General features: G+C 56.7%; 1 protein-coding gene across 2 annotated transcripts in view; it reads right to left on the bottom strand.

Annotated features, from left to right (window-relative positions):
- Window positions 1-20721, bottom strand: part of RAI1 (retinoic acid induced 1) — a 120957-nt gene that overhangs the window by 80201 nt on the left and 20035 nt on the right. For both annotated transcript variants that reach the window (XM_077892353.1, XM_077892354.1), the window contains exon 2: window positions 331-468. The gene's annotated coding sequence lies outside the window, so the exon portion shown is untranslated. The remainder of the gene's footprint in view (window positions 1-330; window positions 469-20721) is intronic.

The following is a 20721-nucleotide window of genomic DNA, read 5'->3' as shown; positions in this document are numbered from 1 at the left end:
CGGCCACCAAAAAAAAAAAAAAAAAAAAAAGAGGGAGAGAGGGAGAGGGAAAAAAAGAGAAAAGAAACAAAAAAAAAAAAAAGGGAAGAAAGAAATTCCTTCTCTCGAGACCGATTCCTTCAACTGGCGTGGAAAACCCCCAAATAGGCAAATCTGCAACTCCAGCCAGGATCGCGGCGCGGCGGGAGGGGTGCCCGCGGCCGGCGGCCACCACCGCGGGCGGCCCCGGGTTCGGGGCAGGTTCGAGCGCGGCGGCAGCCCGGGGGCTCCGGGAGCCCTCGCGCCCCGGCACGGCCCCCAGAAGACACAAAGCTCTGCCGCCAACAATACCTGCGGGCTCCTCCTGGATCTCCCGGGCGCCGGCGCTGCGCGTCTCGCCGTCTCCCTTTCCCCGCGCCGTCTCTCTCTCCTCCTCTCGCGCGCGCTCTCCCCCTCGCCTCTTCCAGAACGCGGCGGCCAGATGAGATCCTTGGGAGAAAAAAATGTGAGCGCTCGCACGATTCCTTTCTCTCCGCCCGCCGCTCGCGGCGGCACCGGGCTCGCTCCTTTCTCCCTCGCGCTCCCGCGCGCGCCGCGCCTCTCGCGCCCCGCGTTTCCTTCTCAGCAGCCCCTGCGAGCGCCCTCAGTAGCCATTATTCACGGGCCACCGGGGGACAGGAGGTAATTAGAGACCGCCCCGTGGCCGCATCCACTCGGCAAGCGCGATGCGGGCGCGGGGTGCGCGCGGGGAGGGGCGCGCGACGAGGGGGCTTGGCTGCGCGCAGCCCGCGCCCCAGACGCGGGGGAGGGGAGGAGGAGGAGGGGACAGGGAGGGAGGAGGCGAGGGGAGGAGTGGTGAGCTCGGGTAGGGAGCGGGAGGAGGGGGCGCCGGGGAGACGCTCCCGCGGCTCTCACCGCGGGGGCTCGGGGTCACCGGCTAGGAGGCTCCAAGGCGCTTTGGGGGTGGGGGTGAGTGTCCCCGTGTGTGTGTGTCTGTGTATACGCGAGCGCGCGTGCGCGTGTCAGAGACAGAAGAAGAGGGAGGGAAACGCTTTAATATTTTTCCAGTGACTTACGAGCCCGTGGGTGAGCTCTTGGCTGCGCGATTAGGTCCGTGCGTGCATCGGTGTGGCTGTGTATATCTAGTCTGCCCTACGTGTGAATGTCATGGGGTTTGGGGGCCTGGCTACGAGCTTGTGAGTGTGTTGCTGGGTCTCGGAGGAACTGAGTGATGCGGTGCCTGCGTGGAGTTGTGTTTGTGCGCGATCGTTTTATGGGGGATTGTGTGACTGCGTGGGTGGCACTGCGTCCATGTGGGGTGCGTGTGTCCGAGGGGCTGTGTGCCTGTGTAAGGTGCTGTGTACAGGATTGTGTCTCGAGGCTATTGTGGATCTGTGTGCGCTTGTTTGTGAGTGGGATTGCGGTTGTTGGGGTTGTGGAGATGGCGTGTAGGGGGCAGTACGCCTGTGCAGGGCTGTGGGTCGCCGGGAGGCTGTGGTGTGTGTCTGTCTGCAGGCGGTCTGGTGTGTGGCTGCGTAGGGCTGTGTTCTGCGTGCCGGTATGAGGCCTGGCGGGCGCGGGGGGCGGGAGAGGGGCTCCGCGTGGTGTCGGGGATGGCACCGCCGCAGAAGAGCCGCTTAAGGCGCGAACGGGCTGCGCTGGGGTCGGGGCGCAGCGCGACGAGTAGTGGCGGAGGAGGGGCGGGGAGAGAAGGCGGAGACCGGGGGGCCTTCATCCCGCGCCCCCCCCGCCCGGCCCCCGCCCCCGCCCCGCACCGGAGACGCAGCTTGGAGATCCTGGTACTTGCCGGCTTCGCGGTCCTAGAGGCGCTGGGTTTAGGGGACCCTGCTGGGCGGGGGAGACGCCTAGGGCCTGGGGGCAGTGGAACGGAGACTCGGAGATCCGGAGCAGCCCAGAAGTGCGCGGCGAGGGCCGCCTGAAGAGGCGGGGAGCGGTCTGGAGACAGCAGAGGACTGGGCCAAGACAAAGAGCGGGGCCGGGGCCTCGAGGCGGGACCGCACCTCCAGGCTCCCCCCGCGGCAGAGGGACAGCCCAGCCTGAGCGCTAACGGCCGTGGCGCGGAGCCCCGCGTTGGTGGCACAGCCCTTCTGCGCCCTAGTCCGGGAGCCGCCACAGGGAGCAGCTCCAGAGCCCCCGGGGCATGGAATTACGCGCCCCGGGAGGGGCCGCGGTCGGCGGAGGGTGGGGGGTGTGGGAGGTGTTCAGAGCGTAGCAGGCGGGCGCCGCGCCCCCGGGCTGTGATTGAGCGCTCCACTGGCCCGCCCCTCGCCAGGCGGCTCACCGCCCACGCAGCCATTCATTCATTCATCTCTGCGTCTCTCCATCTACCCACCCTTCTATCCATACACGTGTCCGACCTATCGTCCGCTCACCCAATTATCGCGCCAGGGATCACACAGACGTGTCAGCCCTGGCTCCCTCCACTTTCTCCTGCTTGCCAGTCTTGTTTGTCTCACTCTCCTTGCCCCCCCCCCCATGCTCCCCACTCAGGCCCCTCTCCGCTCTGCCAAGGGGAGGAGCGCACCCACGACCTCTATCACACTTAGGTTTCGCTGTTCAGTGATTGCCGGACTTCCTCTATTAACCCCCCACCCTGCCACTGCTAACCTCTCCATACATCCCACACTCCACTCCTGCAGCAATTACGAGCCAACTGGATGTGGGGAGCCTTCTCCCCGCCCTGCCTGGCCCTTCCTGAGGCCTGGTGGTTCCTTAGAGCCGTGGCAGGCAACACATCTCTCCTCACTGCCTCCTCCAGGCTGGGGTGCGGGAAGAGGGGAGTGGGGAGTGGGGAGTAGAAGTAGAAGGAGTTTCATAGTTTGCTGTGCCTCAAGGTCTTGGCTAAGGGCTCAGGGGAGGGTGGCACAGGGGAACACCAGTGGCTTGAATAGTCACTCCCAATCCTACCTACCGTTTGTAGTATCAGATGGGAAACTAAAAAGCACAGATTCCTGAGCTCTGGCACAGACCTAACCAATTCAAGTGCCCAGAACCTTTGCACATGCTGTTCCCTCTGCCTAGGAATCAACAGCTTACAGCCAGGCTGGGCAATCACTGGCCTGCAGCATCTTACAGCCTACCCAGACTCCTGAGTGTGGCTGTGCAGGGGCACAGGGCAGGCCTCTCTTCCAGAAATGGAGCCTAATGTGCCCTCTGGGCTGACCGCTAGCTCACCAGGTAAGGATGCAGCAAAAACAAGCAACAGTGGGCACCTACTCCCAGCCAGCCAGCCCTGGGCAGCCCAGCTCCTCTGTGGGCTCTAGTCTCCCCGTCTTTAGAATGGAGGCTATTTGGTGCCTGTCTTCAATGATCTGGCCTAGGAACCAGGGTCAATCAGTCCTGAGGCTGAGGAGAGGCCCAACATGTGCACCAGTAGACAAAAAAAGCCCATATCCCTGCTGGGGACCACCAACCCAGTCACAGACTGGACTGCAATCCCCATCATAGTGCTGCCTGAAAACCCTCAGCCTCAAATTGTCCCTGTCACATCCTGACTCAGCAGCCTCCTCCACACAGCCAGCTGCAAGGTCAAGATCAGCAGGTAGGGGTATGAGGATGGTAGCATGTGCCCCCTTCACCAGCGGGGCAGGGACAGGCTCCCCTCCCCAGTTTCAGAGTGATCACATAATCAGGCCCCTCCCTTACTCACCACTTGGGTCTTCTAGATGTTCCTTGAATTCACCAGACACAGGATTTTTGCCCTTGCATGTCCCTCTGCCTGGAATGCTCACCCCCACCTTCTAACGTATCATATAATGTATTTATTTAGGTATTTTGTGCTTAGTTTTGTCTGTGTGCTCAATGGTGCACCTGTCTACCTGGATTGTGCCTAACACACGTTCAGTAAGTGCTTGTTGAATGAATAAATGAGTAAATGAATGAATGAAGCTGACCCAGCCCAGGGCTTTCTCCTCTTTGAACCACTAGCCCTTTGGAGAGGAATGGGGGGAGGGGATAGAGAGCATCTGGGCAAGGACAGGCCATGTGGCTGACTCATCTGTGGTCACTCTGGGAGCACCCTTCATGGATTCTGGATTCTGGGCACATGTCCTAGGGGTTTGGAGGAATGACTCGGTGGTGGGATGGCTTGTCCCAAAGGAGAGCCGAGCCCTTCATCTGTTCCAGGGACCTCTCTGTCATTCTGGGGGCAATGTGGCAGAGGGGTCCAGATTCACACCTGCCAAAGGGGGATAGAAACCCCTACCTAGCCAGGGCCTATCCACAAGTGTTATCGTGGATGGTCATGAAGATACCCCTGCCCAGGGGGAATCTGCTCATCTCTCTCCAGGCTGAGAGAACACAAAGGACTCAGCAAGAGTACACAGGCAGACAATCTGATCCCCACCTAAGTTTCTAGAGCAGTCTCACTCACCTCTGCCTGGCACAGAGCAGGTGCTCAAGATGCATTTAGAAAATGAATGAATAAAGAAGACACAGTGTCGGGATCCCTGGGTGGCGCAGCGGTTTGGCGCCTGCCTTTGGCCCAGGGCGTGATCCTGGAGATCCGGGATTGAATCCCACGTCGGGCTCCCGGTGCATGGAGCCTGCTTCTCCCTCTGCCTGTGTCTCTGCCTCTCTCTCTCTCTCTCTCTGTGTGTGTGTGTGTGACTATCATAAATAAATAAAATTAAAAAAAAAAAAAAGAAGACACAGTGTCAAAATTCAAACTTAGGTCTATATGGCCTCTGAACCCCTTGCTTGTTCCATTAGACCCTCCTGGCAGGATTCCAGGGATCATGGTGGCAGCACCCAGCACCAGGCAGGTACTCCATAGATGCTGAAGGAATGACTGGCAGGCGAGGCTGCCTGTTTGGCAGGCTCCCTGCTCCTGCCAGGGGTTTGACTCCACTGCTCACCACGTGAGTCCTGCCCCAGGCTCAGTGTCAAGAGGGGATCCCCCAAGGCTTGGCTGGCGGGAGAGTTTTATGGGCCAGCATGGTACTCATAGGTTTCAAAGGGCCAGATGCTTCCTGGGGAGGTGCGGCTGTGTTCAGGAGAGCCTGGCCTGGACAGGTCACCCGGTTGTTCACCTAGCACAATCTGAATAGCTGCTTTCCTGCAAAGTGTGTGTCCAAATACCATTCTAGTGTTGAATAATAAACAGGGGCCAGTGAGGAGACTCTAGGCAGGGGCCTGGGGAGTGCAGGCAATGGGGGTCAGTGGAGCTGCTAGACATTAGGCTCCCTGACAGACCACCAAGGACAGGGCTTAGTCAGGGGCCACCCAGGTAGACACAAGAGGTAGAAAAGAGGGGTCTGGACTTCACCTACCAGCAAGGCAGGTGCCATTAAGACAAAGTCACATTCAAGCTCAGCCCTGGTCTGGGAACCCCCAGACCCTCCTGGCTTTGAGATGTCATGGCTCTCCAAGGAGAGGACAGACCGCCTGGCACTTGACCTGCAAGTCTGCAAGCCACAGGTCAGAGGTGGTCCAGGCAGTTTTCAACATCTATTTTACACATATTTACAGAGTAGTCAGCCAGCGATTTCAAAACTCTTCTCTTTCCCTCACATCAGTCACACACTACCCCCATTTCAAAGACTGGGTCACTGAGATCCAACCAATTGACTTGCCTAAGATCACAGAACTTGTGTGTAACAGAAGTATTTGCCTGGCGAATATTTATTGAGCACCTACTATATTCTAGGCACTGTTCTGTGTGTTAAGTATTCAGAGCAATGAGCAAGACAAAGCCTCTGTTCTTTGTGGTCATGAGTCAGACAAGAAACAGAATGAATGGGCAAATTATATAGTAATGTTACATTTAGGTGAAAAAATAAATAAAGCCAGGGAAGGGGACTGGGAGCATCTGGGGAAGGGCTGGGTTTTCACATTGGGTGGTCAGAGAACTTGCACTTGAAAACATTTGAGAACACACTTGAAAGGCTAAGGTGGTAGGGTATGCAGCTGTGTGGGGGGAACACTGCAGGCAGACGGAACAACAGGTACAAAGGTCCTGTGACAGAAGCAGGGTGAGTTTTCATGGAATAGCAGAGGCTCCTGTGGCTGGAGCAGAGTAAGCAAGAGAGCAAGTGGGAAGAGATGGAGACAGAGAGGTGCCTAGAACTACACCATAGGACCCTGTACACCTTAGAAAGAACTTTGGCTTTTATCCGGGAGTAGGATGAGGTATCTCTGCAGTGTTCTGAACAGAAGAGGGACATGATCTCCCTGTGGTCCTCACAATATCTCCAGCTGCTGTTGAAGAGCATGGTCATGGGGCTAGGGCAGGAGCAGGGAGGCCAGTGAGGCGGCCCCTGCACTGGTCCAGGTGGAAGAGGAGAGGGCCTGGCCCGGGTGGGGGGTGTGAAGAGCCGAGGAGGTGCAGGATTCCGTATTTTATTTCGAGACAGGGCTGACAGGACCAGCTGGCGCATTTGGCCCGGCCAACCAGAAGGATGGAGCAGCCAGTCTCGCTAGGTGAATGGTCTGGGGCAGGTTCCCCAGGATGAGGGGGAGGCAAGCCCTTAGGAAGGGACAAACCTGTCCCATCTGATGGGTTAACAAATATCATACCAATACGTTAGCTTAGACAGCTGCTGAAGAAGCCCCATTTTATCGGGTGTACCAGAAGCAGTGCCCTGCCAAGTTAGTTCCCCACACCAAGCCTCAGTTTCCCCTTTTAACGAGCATGTCGGTCCAGGGCAGCAGCTGAGGGCCGTATTTGCCTTCCCTCCCTCGTGGCTGCTGTACTCCCCAACTGCCTGAGTGAACCCACTCTACAAATCTCTGCTCTGGGCTGCATATCTAGGGGTTCCCACCAAGTGCCGGGCATTGTTGGGGGGCACAAGGGAGATAGCAGGGAGCAAAACAGCCGGCCCCCCCTGCCCTTGTGGGCTGGTTGTGGTCACTAAGCAATTCTAGTACTGTTACTTTCTCTCCCACACCAAAACCCTCTACCGCGGAGCACTTCCTAAGAGCCAGGCCACCATGTGAGACCAAGAGCAAAACACTTGAGAAAATGTTTTTCTTTGTAAGCAAAGAACTTGATGTTTCAGCTGGGGGTGGGGGGTGGGGGGTGGATCAACATTATAAATATCCAAGTTCCCTTAAAGTTTCGAAACTTTTTCTTTTCTTTCTTTCTTTTTTTTTTTTTTTCGAAACTTTTTCAAACACGAGGTGTGCCCCCCACCCCTGATCCCAGGGAAGGCAGTGGAGGTCAGAGGGAGATCTGGGGTCTCCTTCTATAGGTTCCAGCCAGAGCCAGGGCAGGAGAAAGGCCTGGGGACAGGGGGCACTCTTCCCTTTTCGATCTGCCTTGGGCTGGCCCTGTGGCCCTACAGGGGCTAGGGAGGTGTGGGGGTGTCTGCCCATCAGGGTCCTCAGAGACCAAACCAGATCCTGCCTTTGATCTGCATGACCTTTCATCTCTGCTATCTGTGGCTTTCTCTGCCATCTGTCTGTCCATCCATCCTTCTTTACTAGGCTGTGGGAGGCCACCAAATGAGGTCACATAGCTTCAGGCTCAGGCAGGGTACACCACACTCCCCATTACAGGATCCCCTTCACTGGCTGTGAGCTTCAGGGAAGCATCGTAGCCCCTCAGCCTCCATCTCCAGGGTGCTCTGAGCCTAGGCAGCCTCAGCACCCCCTGCCTGGCCCCCATGGGCAGTCACCTCCTTGTCTCAGCATCTGAATGCCCTAGAAGGTGCTGAGCTTGGGTCCCTGAGCTCAGAGGAGGTAAGGTCCTGCATTCAGAATGTGGCAGCTGAAGGAAGGGGTGGGGGGCTGGGAATAAGTGGGGAGAAGAGAAGGGTCGGGGAGCAGGAAAGACAGAGCAGGGACAGCAGGAAGGAAGAAGGGAAGGGACGGAGGAGTAGGAGAGGAGTGGAGGCTACCAGAGCAAGTACAGGGGAGAGGGAGGAAGGGATGACAGAGCACCAGGGATGAGGGGAGGACAGGGCACCAGGACTGCCAGGCAGCATCTGCTCAGCCTGTGGGGCTGCCCCTGCTCTGCATTCTCCTCTGCAGTCCTGGGTCCAGAGGACACCCCTTGGTTCCAGCTGTGATCCATGCTGCCAACTCCCAGCACATGTGGCCTAGCTGGGATCCTGTCATGGCCATGGAAGCCACCCACGGCAGTCAGGGGACCTCTCAAGTAGCTACAACCCAGGGTTCAAACCCATCTTCTTGGCCGAGGAGCCACCAAGGGGCTGGAGGTCTGCCCAGCCCTCTGCCTCAATACAGATGGCCCCCTGACCCTAGCCCCTGATTAACCCTTAGCCACAGCCCCAGAGTGAGCCCCCTGCCCTGACCCCAGTCCTAGACTGACCCCTGCCCTCTGCTGTGAATGGACTTCTGGCCCCAGCCATGGTCCCTAGCCACAGACCAACATCTGGCCCTTGCTCTAGACTGGCCTGTGACTCCAGCCCCAGCCTAAGCCTGAACCCTGATCCTGGCAGAGGCACTCTGTCACTCTGGTGACGATCTCCTGGACACATTCCACCAGGCCACTGGGGACCACATGGGAAGGAGAAGGGGCCCAGCTCAGAACCATCCAGCCCCCGAGGTAAGGAGCACCATCAACCCCATACATGGCCCACGCTGAGGCCTTAGGGTCACGGGGTGACCAAGGAGGGCCCGAGGCCACTGACACTTTCCCCACGCAGAGTTCACTGGCGCTGAGCAGAAGGCCTGCCGGGGCCAGAGCAAGCAGGCCAGACAAACACACAGACACACTCAGAGCCTGACAGACCTACACACAGTCAGACCCGCCAGCCCAGCCCCAGAGATCCTCATACACAAAAACACACATGCAAAGACACACACAGCCTGAGATGCACAGGCATCAGCACACAGACGCAAACCAAAGACACACAACCAGACAGGCACAGGCACACACAGACTGTCCCCACCCCCTGCACAGCACCTCCAGCCCAGGCTCCGTGGCTCCCTAGGTGCCCAAGAGTGGGAATGACAACAGCTCCTTCCAAGAGGATGTGGAACCTACTCTGAGTCCCAGTGGCTTCCTCTGCCTGCCTGGGAGAGAACTGGGCAAGAGGGCAAGTTCAGTCCCTCCCCCAAACTCAGGGTGGTTGCTGCTGCCACTTTTTTTGCAGAGAGGGCCTGGCCCCATGCCGCATAGGAGATGGATAGGGAGTAGGATAGGATAGATGCATAGGGAGGGAGGTCAGGACCTGCATAAACACACAGGCTCCGAGCACCTGGCTGGGTCAGTGGTTGAGCGCCTGCCTTGGGCTTGGTCATAATTGTGGGGTCCTGGGATAGAGTCCCACATCAGGCTCCCTGCATGGAGCCTGCTTCTTCCTCTGCCTCTGTCTCTCTGTCTGTCATGAATAAATACATAAATAATCTTTAAAAAAACAAACACAGGCTCCCCTCGGGGGAGATACACGGGCACACACATCCATGTATACGCACACTCACAAAATCAGAGACTCACTTGTGTCTCTATATGCATGCAAGGAAATGTATGCAGGGATATACACAAATGTGCTCGCATAAAAGTGACACAGTGCACACGTCAGGAGACACAGAGACTCCTCTATGGCACACTTGCATACACCTCTGGGTAGCAGCCATCTGCCTCCATACATCATTTGTTCTCTGAGCCCAGGCAGTCCCCAGGGCCCCTAGGTATCTCTGGGTGGCTCAACCACTCCTCAGGTAACCCCTCTAGGCCCTTTCCAGCTCAACTCAGAGCTCTGTGGGCCTCTGCCCTCCCTCTACCTGGTGGCCCAGGGATGGGGATGCTGTCCCCAGGGCTTCTCTTGGCTTCCAGCTCCCAACCCCACCCAGGTGAGGACCCCTGAAGTCCACCTTCCATCATCCAGTCTGATGGCTGCAGCTCCCACTCAGACCTGGGTTGGCCATGGCATGCCCTTTGTCTTCAGCACAAGTAGGCCAACTCCCTCCCTGCTAAGGGACAAACCAGTCCTGTCAGCTGCAGTGGCCTGTCAGCTGCAGACTGGGTCAAGAGACCCAGGCCCAGCTTAGTGCCTCCCAGGGCAGGGGAGTCCCAAGTAACATTCAAATGGAAAGCCCTTTTCAGGGGTGCCTGAATCTGCAGAGATCACTGCTGGAAGGAGAGAGAAGAAAGTGCTGATCAAGAAGGAGAGGAGGGATGCTAATTGTGCTGTGTGAATTTTTCATCACCTGAGTGTGTGAGAAGGAGAAGGGGAGCTGGGAGGAGGGGAAGGAGGGCGGAGAGGGAGGAGGAGGGGATTATTGTTATGCTTTTCCTCCCAGTTTGGCTTCATCCCCAAATTCCCCAGTGGAACCCAGGTGACTGTGCCACAGGGCAGGGGTGGTATGTGGAGAGGGTGCTAACTCTGCTAAGCACCCCCATGGAAAGCACCCACAGAATCCTCTGTGGGAGGTGCCCCCCCTTTTTTTAAGATTTTATTTATTTATTTGAGGGAGAGGGAGAAAGAGAGAGAGCACGATAGTGAATGAGTGAGCAGGAGTGGGGGAGGAGCAGACAGAGAGGGAGAAGCCGACTCCCCTCTGGGCAGGGAGCCTGAAGACTATGTGGGGGCTCAATCCCAAGACCCCAGGATCATGAACTGAGCTGAAGGTAAATGCTTAACCAACTGAGCCACCCAGGTGGCCCGAGGGAGGTGTCTTTAGCCCATTTTAGAGATGTACAAACAGCCTCAAAGAGTAGAGGCTAGAGCACAGGTCTGAGTGGCTTTGGGGGAGCCTGAACTACTGCCTTGTCTCAGGAGCTATTCTCATTCATCTGTTAAGACCTTGAGGCCCAGCTCAGAGCAGTCTAGCCTGGGCACACATTTGGAGGAAGGAAGTTGAACCCCTGGCTTCAGAAGCCTGCCTCGGCTCTGACCTCCAGGAGAGTTACTGGGTGATGAAGTCATGACTACCATCCTCCCTACACATCCTAAACCAGGCACTGCCTCTGCCCTCCCTCACGGCAAGTCCAGCCCTGCCCTTGGCTGTGTGTGTCTAGGAGGCTCTGCACCCTCTCTGAGAGGAGAGGTGATGCTTCTGATCCTGCTTCCCTCACAGGGTCAGGGTAGGGGGCAGTGATATGGGCTGGAAAGCAGCCTTCTGAGCTGTAATCATTCTCCCTAAATAGCACCAAGTTCACAGTGTGACACCAGGAGAATCCTCCCAAGCCCAGCCCCCCAATGAGGTAGCTACAAAGGACCTTCACTCGACCAACTGACAGGACCAAGAGCCAAGTCCAACCAACCCCAAATAGTCCTTCCAGGCCTATTTGCATACATTTCTATGGTGGCGAGGACTGCAGTCAACTTTCTTAGATGATCCATACCACTCCTAAAGTGTGAGGATCCATACAACTCCCAAAATGTGTGACAGGAGACTCACAGCCAGCCGCTTCACATCATATTTCTGAGCCTCAGATTCCATCACCTTTAGAATGGTGGAGTGGCAGGGCCTGGGCTGTGTTAAGGATTAATGGAAATGTGTATGTGAAAGTCACTACGGGGTCGTCTGCTGCGTCATGCGCCCCTGACAAATGTTAGGTCTGATGGTTATTATTCCCTCCTGCTCTTCAGAGAGATGTGAGTTTTCGATCGCTGGGATGAGTACCAAGTTCCAATTTCATGGTGGTGGTCTGAGCATTTAATTCAGAAATCCTGCGGGTTGTGCTGCTGGGGCAAAGGCCCGCCCGTGTTTTGTCCCTGGTACTCAATGACCACTAACATGTGCTCTGGGCTACTGTCCCCAGATCCCTTTACAACCTCCCAACAGCCAAGTAAGGGGCCTGGGAGCCCTGTGCTGCAGACCCAGAAACCGGGGCTCAGAGAGGGAGCTTAGGAGGAGTAGAAGCAACAGGAAGACAGATTTCACCTCCATATAAGGAAGAGCTTGCTAACAGGCAGAGCTGCCCAGAAATGGAATGAGTGAGCTGCCTTGGGAGGTGGTGAGCAACCCGTGGCTAAAGGCGTGCAAGCAGAGAAAGGGGGTCTCTGGGTGGCAAGGGCACACAGGCAGCTCAAACACTAGACGGGGGAGGACCACTGGGATCTCCGGTCCTGTGACTTGACCAAGGCCATGTGAGGAGGAATGGAATTCCAGAAGGTCAAAGCTGGGGGCCAGAGCAAGCGCTCTCCTGCTCCAAACCTGCCACGTGAAAGCCCAGCAGACAGAGCTCAGTGGGGTGGAGCGAGAGGCCTAGCCCTCTGAACCAATTCCCTGCCTGCCCCCCAGATCACATAGCATTGATTTCTCAGAAAGAAAGGCCTACTTTTTAATTTAAAAGTTGGAAATAGACACAAGTAGAAAGGAAAGAAATCCCAAGTCCCCCTGACCCTGTGACAATTATCACTAATATTCCCTTCCAGTTGTCTCTGTGGGCATCCATTTTGGTTAGAAGTCCCGGCACGATCTAAGAAAGATGTTTCCTTACTGAGATACAATCCGCATATTATACAATTCACCCTGTAAACGTGGTTCTCGGTACATTCAGAGAGTCGTACAGCTGTCACCACTATCTAATTTCAGAATGTTTTCTTGCCCCCCCCAAACCCATACCCATTACCAGTCACTCCCCACCCCTCTGCCACACCGCAGCCCCTGTCAACCACTATCTACTCTTGTTTTTATGGGCAAGTGTAGTGGCCCCTTCTCAGCCTCCCTGCTCCCACTTCTGCCCCCCTCAGACCTTACGGCGGCTAGAGGAAGCCTGCCGAAACCCAAGTCAGATCCATCCTCCTCTCACTTGGAACCCTCCATGCCTCCCACCTCACACAAGACTTAAAACCAAACTTGCACCACAGCCTGCAATCACCTACCCAATCAGACCTCTACTACCTTGACCCCCGCCCCTCCCATTCTCCGCCCCCCCCCTTTCCTGCTCCAGCCACACCAGCAGCTCCTCAAACACCTCAAGCATGGTCCGGCCTCAAGGCCTTTGCACTGGCTGTTCCTTCTACCTAGAACATGCTTCTCTTAGATGTCTGCTCAGCTCTTCCGACCACTAGTCCTGCTTTTTCTTCATAACACTTATCATCTGACAGGTCTGTCTTTCTGTCCTCTGTCTTCTCCTCCACTAAGATGGCAGCACCATCGCCTGGTGTCTTGTTTGCACCTAGCATGGAGTTGCAGTTCAGTGAATATTTGCACTGTCTCCAATAAAGTAAGCAACATAAAAGGAATAAATGCAAAAAACCAAGCGCCCCACAGAGCAGACGTTATGAACGAGGCCCTCTGCCTGTGGACATGTGCGGTTTAAACCACACTGTGCCTTTTGTTAATTGAGCCAGGAGAGTTCACATAAAAATCCAAATTCCGGTTTCTCTTGAAAACACCGATCTGGTCATCTAGGGCCGCACAGCCGCGTGACAACTGTCAGCAGGCACTGAGAGGTGGAGCCCAGGGGTGCTGGGGTCCTGGCTCTGGGGTCTGGGGCCAGGCCTGGAGCTGTCTCTGCCAGGTGGCCCTCCGCAGGTCAGAGGCTGGGAGGTCCTGGGAGGCGAATGCTTTGTGGTTCCTCAGGGATGCCCAGCTGTGCTGCCTGGAGGGTGGCCTCCCTCTGTGAGAGACTCGAGTCCTCTGCTGTGGCTGCTCCCCAGCATCTGGGGCCCTGACTCATTCCCTGACACCAGCCTCATTTCCCACCCACCTTTTACATGCCAAACAGGTCAACCAGCGACACGTACCCGGGCTCGCCAAGCTCCGTCACTGCTCGCAGCCAGTGTGCCTCGTGCCTGCCCTCAGCTTCATCCTTATGTCTGTCTTGGGGCCTCACCTGCCCCCAGAGGCCCATTGAGGCCCCCCTCTACACACCTCCCCCTCTGACTCTGAGACAGGGCAGCAGGGGGGTGGCACCTGCTCATCCCAGCCTCCCCAGCCCTGGGCATTGCCAGGGCACAGTAGGCCCTCGGGAAGCTTGGCTAGAGGACTAGATGAGTGGCACCTGCCCCTGTGGGCTGGGAAATTAAGGGATAACATGTACACCTAGAAGGGTCCGACTTGGGTCCCGCTCCAAGCCATCGTGTGCTTGTCAATCACCTACTGTGATTCCAACAAAGGCGGAAAAGCTTGGGAAGGCCTGCAGTGGGGAGGCTGGTCCAGGGAGAAGACGGCTCGGCTGGAGCTGAGTGTGCTGCTGCAGTTGTGCGTGTGTGCGTGCGTGTGTGAGTGCGTGTGTGAGTGCGTGTGCGAGCGCGTGCCTGTTCATGCTGATGAAGGAGGGCTCTACAGCAGGCAGTGTCCAACGTTCTCCCCGGGCCTCAGTCTCCCCACCTGCATGCAGGGCTCCCCTGATCACCAGCCCCTCTGGCCCCACGGTTCAGGCCTGCCTCCCCACCCTGGGGAGGTTTCAGGGTACTGCAGCCCTGCCTCCCCATCCATCAGGATTTTGCTGCATTCCTGTGAGTCATTCTCCAAACAAACCCCTGCGTGCAAAGGAGAGAAGGGAGCAGGGGAGGGGGAGAGGGGAGGCTGGATGCAAACCCAGCCCCGCCTCCTCCCTCTCGCCTGCTCCCCCTCCATGCCCCCTCCCATGCACACTTGAAGCCCAGCCCCTGGTCCCAGGAGAGCTCTGGAATAAGAGTCTGGTCAGCTTGTACCATGGACTTGCTGTGTGACCTTGGGCAAGACCCTGCCCTCTCTGGGTCTCAGGAGAGGATGACCCTGAAGGTCTCTACCTACAGGATGCCTAGGCTTCCAAGGCATATTCTGTCTCAAATAAAGCAGGGTGTGGGGTGACGGTATGCATGGGTGTCCTCAAACCAGCCTCTGCATACTGCTTTGTCTCAGTTTCCCCATCTCTGAAGTGAGGAGAAGGCAAGTCCCTGGTGGCACAGGTGCAGCAAGGCAGGGGTCCTCAACATGGGCCAGCAGCTGGTGCCCACCAATCACAGGACCCAGGCCAGCCTCCAGCCCCGAAGCAGGGTGAGGGAAGGGGAGGGGGCTCCCACCGGAAGTCCCAGTCTCCTGCACTGGGGCCTCACAGTGCAGGCATTTCCCTGGGGGAGGCGGGGTGTGGGAGGTGTGGGGGGGTGTAGAGGGCATCTCTGAGTCACAGAGCCAGGGGCCAGGCCAGGAGGAATGTCTTTATGGGCGGACCCCAGCTCTGGGAGTGGGGGATGAAACACTGCTGGAAATAAAGGAGGAAAATTCCCCACACCAGCAGTGAGAAGTAAAATGGCTGTGGCCGTATGCCCGTGTGTGTGCATGTGGGTGCATGGGTGTGCATGCATGTGTGCTCCACAGGATGGGGAGGCAGGTCCCACAGGTGTCTGGTCATGCAGCTCAGGTGCTAGGGCCTGGTAGTCCAAATCATTAAGGACTGTGCAAACATCTGTGTGCCAGTACATGTCTGCCTGCATGGCACATGAGGGAAGGGCAGAGAGTGCAGGGGGTCTCCCCAAAATGCTTTCTCTTGGGGCTAAAGTGTCCTTTGGGCTCTGTTTCTTTGGGAAAATCCAGCTTCCTAGTCAGCCTCCCTGCAGCCATCATCTTTGCCAGGTGGGTGTATGCACCAGCCTGTGTGCCCCTCATACATGTGTCTGTGTGTGCTTGTGTGCCCTCAGAGCTCCAAAGTAAGTGCTGTGAGTGGTCATGCGGCTGCAGGCTGGCTGGCAGGGGACAGTGTGTGTGTGTGTGTGTGTGTGTGTGTGTGTGTGTGTGTGACAGATTTTGGAGAGTGTGAGAAGGGGGTGTGAGTGTCCATGAATGTGACCACAAGTGGCAGGGGTGCGTGGGTGTGTCTGAGTGTGGGTGTGTATCGGTAGTGCCACAGAAGGCTGGCATCTAGGGATGAGCGTGCGTGCAAGAGGATTTCCGCCTGAAATACCAACTCCTGGAACGGCCCCAGCCAGTCCCCAGCTCCGCCTCTGCCCAGGCTGAGCCGCCTCCTTAGCACTCTCATTCTCTCTGGCTCCATGAAAAGCAGGTTTCCAGAGCCCCAGGAGCTATACCCACGCGTGAGCACACCCCCGCCGCAGGGCTCTCATCTGTGGGGCCCCTAAGACTCAGAGCAGAGCTCCAGCCCTCAGCCCACACAAGTGCCCTGACACACTTCACTATGGATCTGGTATTGGGGTTCAGGGAGCCCAGGCAGGGGTTCCACCTTGACCAAGGCCCATTGGGCATGGAGGCCACACAGGAGGGAGAGGAAGGCCAGAGTGAGGTCAGGGGCCTGGATGGGCTGCCTAATGGGCATCTCACCACAGCGCGCCCAGTGGGGCTGTGGCCACCTGGGGGCAGGAGAGGAGCCCGCCCGCCCGGAACAGCCCACAGGACACCACGGCGGGCGGGCGGGCGGGCCAACCTGGCTGCGGTGAGCTCAGAGCCTGGGCCGCCTCCCAGCTCTGCCTTCAGCAGCCTGAGCCACCTGCTCAGCCTCAGCCGCCCCCTCCACTGAACACGGACCTTGTCTTCCTGACGAGGCGCAGCAGGGGGCTGGCACGCTGCAGGCCCAGAAGCTGTCACTCTTGTTACGGCAATGGTCCCCTGGCTGCTGTGAGAACAGGTGGGAAGAACACCAGGCTGTGGGTTCCTCTCATGCACTGAGTAGACTTGGTCTAAGTCCTTTCTGCTCACTGAGACTCAGTCTTTCTACCTGTAAAGTGGGGTGATGGGGTAACGCACCCCATAGCACCTGAGGGTAGGAAAGACCCATGGAAGAGGACGCTAGGACAGACTGCTCCCTCTGTGTCCAGAGTGAGGCCAGCAAGGGTCCCCAGCACAGGGTTCAACCTGGCAGTTGCAGAGCTGGTCAGCTCTGGGTGTTTCCATGGGGGGTAAGCATTTGCACACCGAGACGATGGGCTCTTGTTAGCAGACGCCTGGCTTGAGACAGGGATGTGGTCTTCAGTCTCTGGGCCACTGCTCTGTGCCCTCACCATGCATGGAATCCCTCAGTTGTCAGAAGGGGTAGACAGGTAAGAGAGGGCCATTGCTGAGGGATGGGCACATGGGGCATCCCAGTCTCAAACGATAAGTGACAAGCTGCCTGGGGACATCATAGGAGGCATGCAAGGAGGTGCCAGTGTGGGGAAGCCCAGGTGGCTCAGCGGTTTAGTGCCACCTTTGGCCCAGGGCCTGATCCTGGAGACCTGGGACTGAGTCCGGCATCAGGCTCCCTGCATGGAGCCTGCTTCTCCCTCTGCCTGTGTCTGTGCCTCTCTTTCTCTCTGTGTGTCTCTCATGAATAAATAAATAAAATCTTAAAAAAAAGAAATGAGGTGCTGACGATAGTGATCCGCTCACCCACAGAGTCCAGGCCCAACCCAGGGAACTCTGGGATTTCAAGATTCCATAATGAGGGAATCTTTCTACATGGCCTCCCAGCCTCGCTGATGAGAACAGCCCAGAGGGAAGGCCACCAGAGCCAATTTCTTTCTCCTTCTATCTAGGCTCATGAGCCCTTGTGTTGCTGGAGCAAACAAGGGGCTTGCTAAGCACCCAGCTTCTCGGAATTCATCAAAGGGTCTCCTCCTGGGGAGGGGGCTGGCCCCCACCTCTACTGCCACCTCCAGGTCTGTCAACACTTGGGAGAGGATCCAGAGAGAGCCAGGGGCTGAGGAGTCATTACAGGGAAGCAGGTGGGTAGCAGAGCGAGCGGAGGAGGGTATGGGGCAGGGACAAGGATGGCAGGGGTGGCACCTGAGAGGCTGGGAGATGGCATGGGGTGGGGGATAGGGGTGCAGCCTAGCCCATATGATGGCAGCCTGAGGTTCCTTCTCCTACCCTCCATACTGTGTGTGCCTGGGCCCCTCAAGTGCTCAGGGAGCCTGAAAGCTCCTGAACCACTCAGGACTCGCCTCCGCTCGCCCCTCTATTGGCTCCCAATGGGCTCAGAATGAAAGCTGAAGTCCTGGTCTGGCCTGCAGGTTGGGCAGGGGCCCTTACCCCTCCCCTTCACTGTTTCTGGGACACTCAGGCTTCGGCAGGGCCCTTCCCCCAGACAGCCACGAGGTTCACTTGCCTCCCTCACACATCACCTGTTCAGGAGGCCTTCCCCGATTCTCTAATTTAAAACTGCAAACATCTCCCAATTCCCGAGCCTCTTCTCTGCTCTGCTGTTCCCTCGGTGCATTTGCTGCCTTCTAGCACACTCTGTAGTACTGTCTCCCAGTGGAACCCAAGTTCCGCCAGGGCAGGGATCTCTGCTTTGTTCCCTGACGTCAAACCTAGAACCATGCCAGGCACATAGTAGGGGATCAATAACTGTGTGTGGAATGAAGAGCACACCTGGTTATTCAAGAAAGAAAAGCCTCCATCTGAGGCCTGAGCTCTTTCAAAGCCTTCCCCTGTGGGAGTTTCAATTCTTTTTTTCTCCTAAGAAAGCACAGAGAGGAAACTTTGCACCACGGCTTGGCTCAGGCCCCGCCCCCAAATCAATGGTTCCCTCTTGACGACAGGGGTGCTTCTCGTTTCTCTTCAGTGTTCAGTCCAATAAGCAGCCCACTTCCTGGATAGCTCCCCTGGTGTTGCTTGGGCACTGGTTCAGCAGTGAGGATCCCAGACCTCCGCTGTCCCCGAGCTTCCTTTGCAGACCCCTGTGTGGTCCTTGTCTCCGTAGATCTTGGCCTGGCCTCCTCCCCACCTCCTACCGCTGATCCTTCCTTTCACTGGGTTTTGCCCTCTCCCTTATGCTCAGGTATGAGGCCAAAGGGCAGAGTCTCCCTTTAGCCTGGCCAGACTCACCTGCCACCCCTCAGCCTTTTCTCAAGCAGGGGTCCGGAATGCCGGTCCTTCCCTGTGCCCAGCTCTGCAAGTCTGATGCCAACACCTGCCCCTTTTGGCATTCCCCCCTCCCAGCCCCACAGGGGAGGCTGGCCCGGTCCCCCAAGGGCCACCTGAAGCAGCTCTGCAGAACAATGGCTACCTCCCCCTGGGTTTCTGAAACAGGTGCTCAAGAGACTTTTGACAAATGAATGAATGAATGAATGAATGATGCCAACAAATTAGCAAGAAGGTGAATAAATGAGTGAGAGTCTGAGTGGAATGATTCTCGAAGTAGGTCAACAATAAAGTTGTATTTTTTGGGCAGGCCTCCTCTACGCTCATGGTTCTCTTGTGGGGACCCCTGGTGTGGGGGGCATCTGGGTGATAACGATGACGTCGGTAGTCTTATCAGTCAGTCTAGGTGAGGCTATCTTGCTACAACAAAACCGCCAAATCTCAAGAGCTTAAAACAACAAAAATTTATTTCTCGTTCACACCACACATCCTCCCCGGTGGGGAGGCTCCTGCTCACTAAGCGTTCCCACTTCGGGCTGTCAGAGGGAAAGAGTGTCCTGGCATGTCGCCCTCGGCAGTGAAATGCTCGGCCTGGAAGAGCTGTGCAGGTCACTGGGCAGACCTGGTCATGTGACCCGACCCACCGCAAGCCGTCCAGGAAGCATGATCCTACCACGGCCTTGGGAGGTTGAGGAACTGGAAGTTTCGGCCAACAGCTCTAATGACACCTCCAAAGATACCAACAACAGAATGAACAGCAGAGACCACTAATGGAGCCGTCCCTGTGTCCTGGACACTGGGCTTAGGACTTGAAGTGGGGTTTCACTTAGTCTGCATGGAATCATCCTGAGTTCTGAGGCTACTGCTGGGAATATTCTCATTTTCCAGATGAGGTAACTGAAGTCCACACAGTGAAGCGACTCACCAAGGTGACACAGCTTGTAATCAGTGATGCAGAGATCAGAACTCACAGCTGTGGTTCCAGGCCCTCATGGACCCCATTGCCTGGCTCGGGCTCTTAGCTTCCTCCACTGAGGCTGCCCAGGGGGTCAAGGCTGGCCCTCAGACCAGAAGTGCCCCACACAGAGGGCCATGCTGACCAGTCCTACCAGAAACTGCCACATCCCATTCATTCCAAAGATGTCTCCAACACTGGAACCCCTACAGTGGGTGAGGCGAGTCCCAGGTTTTACTGAGAGAGAAAAAGGCTCAGAGGGAGTGATGACCGAACCAAGGTCACTGTGCAGGGCTGAGACAAGACCACAAAATGGGGTTGTGATCACAATTACAGATGACATGGCACATACCTGACACCCAGTACGTGCTCAACAAACACTGTGGCTCTTAGGATTGTAAATGGCATTTATTTTTGCACCCCATGTTCTTCTCCTCCCATTCCAAATCTGAGCCACAGACTATGATTAACCCTTTCTGAGCTACAGTGGGGCCCCAAGACCAGAAAGCCTATGGCTAAAGACTCTTGCTCTGGCTGCCCTAAGAATGCATTTCGGTCCCATAGGCAGTCCCTTGTCCCAAAGATTTTATGCCTAGAAGTTTGACCAGAATGAGCCCCCACCCTGTGCCCAAACCCTGCTTCGCATCCATACCCCAAGCAGTGTCAGCGACTCACAGGGTAGTAGGCCCCAGCAGTCAGCCTCCAAGGGCAGCCATCCTCCTAATGTGGACAGGTCAGAGCCTTCCCAGCCTGCTTTGAGTGCACCCTCCGCTAAGAAGCCTGGAGTCTCCAAGTCTCCTTACCCTTTTGTCCCCTGTGCTCAGCTCCTAGAGCCTTCCCACTGCCTGTGAATTCTATGCATAGTTCACTGTCCCAATCAACCAGTCCAAAAGCATTTATTGAGCACTACTCCACACAGAGCATTGCCAACCACCATGAGAGAGGTGGAGTTGAAAGGGCATGGCCCCACCTTCCTGTGAGCCCAGGGTGTAGCAGGAACATATGCATTCATGATGCCCCACAGCCCAGGGGTTGCTAACACAGGTTTTGAAGTTGCACAGAGATGGTTCCAGGCCCAGCCCTGCCACTTCCCAGCTGAGAGACTGTGGAAACTCTCTATCATC

Source organism: Canis aureus, chromosome 3 (assembly GCF_053574225.1).
Source record: "Canis aureus isolate CA01 chromosome 3, VMU_Caureus_v.1.0, whole genome shotgun sequence".
NCBI classification, from domain to species: domain Eukaryota; kingdom Metazoa; phylum Chordata; class Mammalia; order Carnivora; family Canidae; genus Canis; species Canis aureus.
This window is presented reverse-complemented; position numbering and strand designations above follow the sequence as displayed.